The following is a 9,600-nucleotide window of genomic DNA, read 5'->3' on the forward strand; positions in this document are numbered from 1 at the left end:
AACAGGAATTCATTATACAATTATGAAAAAACGCGGAAATTTGTGATAATATCACGAAAAAAGAATAAATAATGTACGTGACTATATAATGAAACCTCACAACGCTATGCAGCAAAGCGAAGTGCATCCAAAATTTCCAGGTCTGATTTCAGCCCAAAACTTTCATTTCGATACATTATTGCTCACATTGTTTTAATGTGATTATATGATGCATTTTTAAGATAAAAGTATTTTTATGTTAAAGGTGCTGTAGAATGTAAACCTTTATTTATGTAGTCATAGATGAATAATAAGAGTGTGTACATGGTAATGACATATCATGATCCTCAAACACGTTTGTTTCTTCCTTCTTATGTAAACCTCGTGCATGCAAAAGACCGACTGCTGAAAAACAGACCAATCTCAACATAACACAAACTGTGACATTACAGTCCAGATGAACACCACAACATTAAATTACACAGTAAATTAATTACAATGTTATTACAATGATAAAAACAAAGTTGTGACTAATGAGTTAGCGCTATATGCTAGTTAATGCTGTATGTTATTTAATGCTATATTCTAGTTAATGCTATATGCTAGCTAATGCTATATGCTAGTTAATGCTATATGCTAACGTTTAGGCTGAAGTTCTACTATTAACGTTACAGTTACGTTTTGCAGGTCCATACTGAAAAAAACCCCAAACTTATCACTCAGAAACATACATTAACAATCTCCAAACAATTGATTATTCCTCAAAATCTGATACAGACTCAAATATAAGATCTGTTTACACACACACAGAGCTACTGAAGGAGAAACAGCCAATCAGAGCAGAGCTCAACATTATTATTCATGACCCTTTCAAATAAGGTAATAATAGACCATTTCATTCTAAAGACAAATCCTAGTGTTGTAAATGGACCTGGAAAACTGACTCTGGATAATTTTTATACTTTCTATTTAGATATCAGAGAACAATTTAACAGATTATTTACATGCATTCTTTGGCACCTTTAAAACACATTGTAGGGATACACAATTACTCATGATTATCTGATTTTGTCCATCACTGCATTATTGATTGAGTTTGGTCTTCTAATAGAGTTATACATTTGTGCGATGTAAGTTTATGTGTTTCACCTGTTTCATGACCTTTCTTCATCAGCTGAGGTCTGGTATGTATTGACAGGTGTGTGTGTAGCAGGTGAATGCAGTGATGAGGACTCTAAATGAGGGACGTGGCCAAGAGGTCAGTAAAGCACATTTCTGATGAATGTTTATGTCTGTGAACATAATATCCTGCCTGCATTACACTTCTGATGTGTCTGTAGAAAGAGAAAGGTAACTGAGTTTGACATTTTCTTGTGTATTTCTTGGAGAAATGTCTTGGTTTGGTAAAGAGTGAAGTAAGAGATGAAGTGAATGTGCTGTATCAGCTGTCTGTAATGCAGCTGTTCCTGTAGAGCAAAATGAAGGTCATGGGTTTGATCCCAGAGGAAATGCATACTGACAAAAGAAAGGCATCAGTGCTGCAGGAACATCTGGAACACAGGTAAACACGTCATATGTCCTCACATCGTTCATAGGCTGTGTCTCTGTATCTTCATAGCTTCACATCATTGTGTTGTAATGGAATTTTTTGGCTCTCTGCTTTTCCATTACAAACATCTTGAAATGTCCTCATTCCACACCCATAGGAGAATCAAATAAAATCTGCTCTTTCTCTTTACTACATCCACAGTATGCACATAGTAGTATGCACAGTATGGACATTTCTTTATGCATGAAATGAACGGCTGACTGTGGTGTACAAAAGAGCGTGTATAGTCCTGTATCCCAGAATGCACTGCTCCTGAACTGATCAATCCTTTTCTAGTGTAATGAATAAATCATAAGCAAAATCCAAAATGATTATAAAAAATATTATTTTACATGAAATAGGACATATGATGAAAATCAGTCTTTTTTTCCATGTTTAAGTGCTAATTGGGTCCCCAGTGCTTCTATCAACCTAGAAAATCTGAACAAGAAAAACCCAGTAACTTATTTTTGGCAAACCATTCTCTGCAAGCATGTGAAAAAATTTCTCATTAATATTTTGCTTTCCATGTGATGTCAGAAGGGGATCTTATTATAATAATAACGCCCTTTAATCTGCACTTTCCAACCGTGACACTGACATTTAGTGCAGAGATCAGATCATTTGCATTTTAAAGGACACACAAAACAAAACATTTTTGCTCACACCTACAAAGTGTCAATTTTAACACTGTATAATAAATTATCTATTTAATATTTTGAGCTAAAACTTGTACTCTGAAAAAGCCTTGTGAAATATCCCCTTTAAATGCTTAATTGTGTTGTGCATTTCATATCACACATCCTTACAAAGCAGGCTTACATACAATCATATTTTAATAAAACATTAGAGAATCACAATATTGAATCATTAAATATCTTAACATAATGGTTTCTGTATATATATGTGACATTTATAGGTAAGTTTTCAAAAGAATCATTCAGTCTGACAAACTTAACAGAACGTATGCATAAAAACTATTGCTTTCAGTTAAGATTGATGTTATTAGCATGTGTTTGTGTGTGAATCTTAACGAAATATAAAATGGTGTATACTGTATAAACCTGTATGTATATATGTGAAATTAAATGACTAATGTCTTGCCTTTAAGCAATGTTTCTCAAACTTTTTGGTTTTTTGGTTTGATAATTATTTATGCAGAATTTATGATGAATGAATGTATTTTTTAAAAAATGATACCATCTGACACCCTCCATTTGTGAACCACTGCTTTAAAGTCTAAGGGGGCGTGCACACCAAAGCTTCTACACCCGCGGCCGGCGCATGTTTTCAATTGTTTCTTAGGGAATCTCAGCGTTTTTCAACAAGTCAGCAGCTAGCGTGTTTTTCTGCGCTGAATGCCGGCACTCAAGAGTTGAAAGAGATTCAACTTTGGGTGAAAAACTCCGCTCGTCGATGTGTGTTTTCACACGTCTGTCCAATCACAGTAGAGGAGGGGCGGGACAAGTATCACAACAACCAACCGGCTCACAGCTCAAGTATCACAGCTACCAAAGCGCTCAGCTGAAGAAACAGCTGGGATTGGGCGTCCTCCAGGCGTTTTTAGATGCATTTAAAAGTTTTGGTGTGTACGCCCCCTAAGTTAAGTCAGCCAGTAAGCCTGAGGAACTGTGACAAGCAACTAATACACATACAAATTTGTTTTGATATTATTGTATCACTAAGCTGACCTTGTCTGACCTTGAAACAGAAATGAATACCCTGGTTATATTTCTAGGAACTTGGCACCTCATTGAACATTTTTTTAAAGATTTTTTTTTTTCATAATTTTGGATGGCCTCATTTAACTCATTTCTGAAGGTTTCTTTGTTCAGTTTGTGTTTTACAGAGGAACTGAAGTGGATTTGTATCAATGGTGATGAGCTGTGACAAGTTTATTTTCCTGGCTGCTTGTAAAAAGTCTGAGATAAACTTTATAGTGAATATTTTACTAATATGCTCAGCATGAAGTCTAGATAATGAAGTCCAGAAGTTTCTGGAAAACCCTCTTCCTAATATATACTATACCTCTCTCGCTCTCTTTCTCTCTCTCTCTCTCACCCTCTCGCTCGCTCTCTCAAGGTATGGATGGATGGTCAGTCTCAAATCTTTTCATTTGTCTGGTGACTCTTTCAGCTTCAGTAAATTGTGAATCCTGACTATTATCTCACACACATTATAACAGATGTGTATGAAAGTCCAAACCAGATGCTGATGTCTTGTGTTTTTTGATGTAACTTCATTTAATATTACTTTTAACAAGCGTACATTGACCTATTATAATTTGAAATAATTATTTTAAGTCATAGAGCAGTGAACACAATGACCTGTGCTATGTTTGATCTCTTGATAAAAGTCTGAAAAGAGACTCCAGTATTCAGTAAATCATTGCATTGATTATTAGTATTTATGATCAGAATAAACAGATCTACTAAGATGCTCATGAGTCAGTTTTTAGTTGCTAAGCAACATCTCATCTGTGACTTTTAATGCAGATCATGCCATCAGAATTTAGGCTCCGTCCCAGACTTTAGGCAGTTGAGCTGCACAGTGAGTTTACAGGCAGTTTTAGATACGCTTCATAACAAAATGATATTTAAATATCAATAGAGTACAGTTTGGCAATAATCTATTGAATGTTGAAGAAGTGCAATAGTGATTTTGTCAGTAGGAATGCAATCAAACAATGTTAAAAGTGAAAGTTTAACTAAGAAACCATGTACCCTCTGATCACTTTCATGGATATCATTTTAATTTTTTGAGCTTGAGCTGTCATCTTCCCCTCAGATACACACACACAGGTCTGCGGGATATTGATGGCAGTAAAAGATTAATCTCATAAATCAATCAAATGATGGCATCTTAAGAGATACTTTGTATTGATCAGATTGACTATTGTTATGTTAGTGCCAAATAAAATCCCTCAGAAAGACAGTAAGTCTAATGTCTGATGGTATTACCCTCCTAAGTCCTGATTAAGAGTTCATTCATGTCTTGGTTGCACTTTATAGAAAGAGTCCATGAATCATAATGAACTAAATGTGTTTTTACTTAAACATGAACTAAAACTTAAAGATTTAAGGCATGTACTAATCATAATAAAGAATCATCATTAAGTACAACATTACATGTTTTTTGTTGTTAGTTAAAGGTGCTCTAAGTGAATTCACACGTTTTAGACCATAAAACATGTTTTGTTACATACAGCAAACATATCCTCACTATCTGCTTGCTGCCTGTCCGCTAATCAAACTGTAAAAAAACGCGATCTCTGTAGACAGCCCAACCTCCACAAACTGCTATAAAAACAAAGTGGTCAAACCTACCACCAGAAACCATAACAAAGTGTTCCAGCCAATAAACGACAAGAAGGATTTGAGGGTGGGGGTTAGGCGCGTTCATGAAAGCACGGAGGGAGGGGGGAGGAGTTAGCTACGCTCCGTTTATTTGAAAACAGTTCAAACATCAACAAAAAGTGACGTCACACAGATTCACTTAGTGCGCCTTTAATGTATTAATTAACAATGAATTCATGTGTTGAGTCATGATGAGTCCTGTTGTAGTTAATTATGACTTTTTATTAGTTTATGTTTAGAACATGCCTCAAAGGCTCATTTGCATTTTAAAGGACACACACAAAAATAGCTACTTTTTGCTCACACCTACAGAGTGTCAATTTTAACGTGTTATAATAAATTATCAGGGGTTTTTTTAGCTAAAACTTCACATACAAACTCTGATGACAACAAAGACTTATTTTACATCTTTAAAAAAATATGACCCTTTAACTCAGCATTACTTCATATATAAGTAAGAATTAATTTAGATATTAGTTCATCATGATTCATAGACCCTTATTTTAAAGTGGTACCCCTGTCTCTTCTGTGTCTCTCCACAAGCATCTTTCTAATGGGATTCATTTAACCACAGAGTAGAGAAGAGCCAATGAAGATGATGAACTTCAGTCAGTATTTGGAGGATTGGTAAGTTGTGCTGTATGATTTGAAGACTCTGATAGTTTGAATGGAGAGTTTGTGAATCCTGATGTTTATTATGGTTTTGATTATTTAACTCTATACTGTAAAACTTCTTTGTGTTACATCTGTGATGGAGAGTTTCTGGTGTTTGTAATGTTACTCTGATGAAAACTAATATTTCGTTTGATCTTGAGACTGTAAGGAAATAACTGAATAGTATTTTCTGATGGAATCAGGACGGAGAATATTAAGGTTTAAGTCTTTGGTTTTGTGTAGATGTTGTGATAAAGACTCTTAACTCTTGTCTTGTGTTGTATTCTGTTGGCCTGTACAGATTCATCATTGCAAGCACGGCAACCAATCTGTGTTGTGTTTATATGAATACATACAACAGCTCATTTAGAAAAAAATATTGTTTTTAGAGAAAATATTAAATGTTGTTTCATTTGTAAATTTGGATTAAAGCCTCTGCTAAATGAATAAATGAAAGTACGTATTGTTCAATAATTCTTTGCAGAAGATTTACAACAAACACTCAATAATATTTGAGGCAAATGAAAACAGTCCTGCGCTGCTAATAATAAACCTCTTTTACAGGTTAACATCATGAAGTCCAAAGGAGAAGATGTTTCTCTCTCTCAGGATGTTAATGGACACTACAGTATATACTCAGTGGTACAGACAATATAAAGATTGGAGCAGAGTCTCTGAAACCTATATGATAGATTAATGGCTTATGTTAAATCATAAACAGTTGTGTTATTATGAATGAGGGATCATGCTGGTGTAGCACAACAGATGGCACACAGTGTGAACGAACAGAAACTGAGTTTAATTTAAGTCTTACTGCACTTTACCCAGTGTGTACAGTACACTATGTGTGAGTGCATTTGTGTGCATGTGTTTTCTGTCTGTGCACGTGTCTGAACACAAATGTCTATAGGCACATTTGATAGTGTGCGTGCGTGTGTGTGTGCGTGCGTCCGTGCGTGCGTGCGTGTGTGTGTGTGTGTGTGTGTGTGCGTGCGTGCGTGGGTGTGTGTTCGTCCATGTAGTTCTCTGGACCGTTAAGTTTAATTGATTCCTGTAATGTGTCATCTCCTGTTTGATCTCCTACAGAAGAGATGGTGTGGCACGTTGACAATGCATGTGCTGAATCACATCTCTGCATGTGGTGAGCAATGTCTGTTTGTAAACACTTTATTTTGGTTTCTGCCACTATTGTATTCTCTTATAATAATAAGTACAAAGAGGATTTTCAGAATTAAGATTCTACTTGAAATGGAAATGATAGATCTGTCTGTCTATCTGGGAGCACAAATTCAGGATTTCGTTTTTTAGCACAGACTGTTCCCATCAGCCCGGGCTATTTTTCAAGAACATTTCTGACAGGAAGACCCACTGTACCACCCACAAAACTCCTCAACACAAAAACATGCCAGTCAAGTGTTTGATAAATATCCCAAAACCTCATTGCTTGCTCATTTTAATCTCCTCATGTTCGTGAGCAGGTCGACAGCTGAGTCAAAGGTGAGATGTGGTTCATAGCAAAACCTTTAAAGATTCTGAAGCATTCATCATCCAAAACACACACATACACCCCTCACCTGACCCACACTGAACACACTGTGGTTTTCTCGCATGACGTTAACCTGAGCAAATATCCGTTTCAGCAAGGTGAAGCAGGCAGAGAGTCGTCGAACCCCTCGGAGCATCGTCTCGGGTTAAGCACTGATGAGAGGTGACTTTATACTGCTGTCTCATAACAACACAACAACAAACAGTCTTAGTCCGACTCATTTAGTTTAAATCCCTGTATGACATTTCAGTGAATAATGACAATAATATGCTTAAAACTATCAAATAATTGCACTGTTTAGCGTAACCGGATGCAAACACTAATGAGATATGAACGCTGTGATGAAGAGGAAGATTCTCTGGATCTGATCCTCCTACAAAACATCAAATACAAAACACAAGTTTTATGAATCTTTAATGGTGTTTCTTGTTCTTTTAGGATTTTTTTAGGACATAGACTGTTTGCTTTTATTAAAGAATACAGAAGACATCCTGCTGGCCATCTCACACAGGTTTGGAATAACATAAGGGTAAGTAAACAATAACAAAAACTTCATTTTGGTTGCATTTTTCCCACAAATGTAAATGGGCATTATTGCCTGCAGTGCATACATATAGAAACTTCCTCGTTGCCAGTCTGTCTCAGCGGGTTTGTCCGATCCGTTGGTTAATAACTATTAAATGACTCAGTAAACAAACACCGGGCAGGAGATCTATAAGGTGTCACGTCTTACATGCAAAGAGACATTTTGGCTCCAGAGAATAAAGACTCGCATTACACAACACGACAGACAGAACTAGAAATAAAGCAACATTTACTAAACAGCACATAATACAAAAACACAGAGAGAGAGAGACAGACACATACACTAGAGGTTTATTGTGTGGTTGAGCAAATGCTTTTATCTTGTCATCGACTCATAAATTATCCATTACCTTAAAGTTCAGGTCATCAGTCTGTATGTTTTCAAAAGAAAATCTTCCCTATTGAATTATTAAAATAATATTACTTAACTAAAAGAGACTTAAATCTTCAGTCTTCATCACTTTATATCACTCAGTCCTTCTGTCAGATTCGTGTCGTTTTAAACACATGACCACACGTGACCCCGCTTGTGAAACTCAGCTAAAGTCATTTTTGTGATTTACAACATAAACTCATCCTACATCATGTAAAGAACATTCTGAGAAAATATAACCTTGATATCTTTTATATTGACTAAGATAATGTGAAAGGTTGAAATCAAACTTGGATAATTCAGTTCTCATCATTAAATTATGTTTAGCTTCTGTGAAACACAACACCTCAGCAGAATCTCAACTGCACTTTAAGCACGGATAAGTTGAATATACTTAAAAAAATGAAGCAAACTTGTTGCCCTAAAAACTTTAAGTAATGATTACTTAAAAACTTTAAGTAATGATTACTTAAACATATAAACTGTTCTAACAACAATTTTAAGTTGAATAGACTTCTTCCAATATTCCTGCACTCTTAACCCAGATTAGTTGACATTACTAGAAATTTGTGAGGAAACCCCTTGCATATAAGTTTTTATCATTACTTTTGATGTTATAAATGGTATTATAACACAGAATTGATGACAAAACTGTGTTTTTGACATGCATTGTCAGTACTGTGGAGAGAAATACAATAAAGTGTTCTGAACAGGATTCATGCATGGAAACACTGATCACCTGAACGGTGACTTTACAAAATTATAATTTACAACAAAACAACATCAATAATATAAGAGCTTAAACCTATATGATATTTTATTAACAATTATTTAAGTAATGAAAGTTCTTATCAGTTTTTATTCTGTGAAAAAGCAGAAAATAATCAAAGTATTCAGGTGCAAAGGATTATGGGTATTCCTCACAACATTAACTAATAATTAAGTTCAAGTTCATTCTACTTGAATGTTTTAGTTTAATGGATTTTGTAAGCTTAAAAGTTAAATCAACTAAACTTTTTTAACCTTTGGCTTCAAAACAGAAAATATTAAGTGATGTTTATTTGATTGTTTAAGTAAAGACAATATCAGGGTAAACAGTGTGTTTGATTTTTACAAAATAAAGCCAAATTCTCTGAAGCGAGTAAATGACACAAGAGTGAATTATGAGCTGTTAGTTTAAGCTGTAAGATGTTGTTGACTTTGTATTAATGTTGTTGTTGTTGTTGTTTTGGTGGTGATGTCATAATGTAGTGTTGAAATGACGTGCAGTGACCCGAACAGCAGATGTCTCACTATATTCTGCACAGTACCATAGATCTGATCTGTCTCGCTGCCCATCTGTCTGTTTGCCTGCAGGGGTTGATGCTCTATTAAACAGAACAGGGTTTCCCAGTGGTGGATTCCCTCCATCCCTCGCTGTTTGTCCCTCTGACACCCAACTGTAGATGCATTCACTTTATATTCACAGCACATTACATAAGAAAATGATCCAATCAAAGGACACATTATTTATTAAACA

The 9,600-nt window shown here is 35.3% G+C and overlaps 1 long non-coding RNA gene across 2 annotated transcripts; it reads left to right on the top strand.

Annotated features, from left to right (window-relative positions):
- The first annotated feature begins 550 nt into the window (after window positions 1-550).
- Window positions 551-6,274, top strand: LOC129445524 (uncharacterized). 2 transcript variants are annotated; one of them, XR_012369066.1, is made up of 4 exons: window positions 551-1,237; window positions 1,368-1,540; window positions 5,467-5,550; window positions 6,142-6,274. It is a non-coding gene; the product is annotated as an uncharacterized lncRNA (long non-coding RNA). The 2 variants fall into 2 exon arrangements; XR_012369065.1 differs by lacking the exon at window positions 551-1,237 and having other exon boundaries at window positions 1,330-1,540.
- Window positions 6,275-9,600: the final 3,326 nt, after the last annotated feature.

Source organism: Misgurnus anguillicaudatus, chromosome 3, assembly GCF_027580225.2.
Source record: "Misgurnus anguillicaudatus chromosome 3, ASM2758022v2, whole genome shotgun sequence".
Lineage (NCBI taxonomy): Eukaryota > Metazoa > Chordata > Actinopteri > Cypriniformes > Cobitidae > Misgurnus > Misgurnus anguillicaudatus.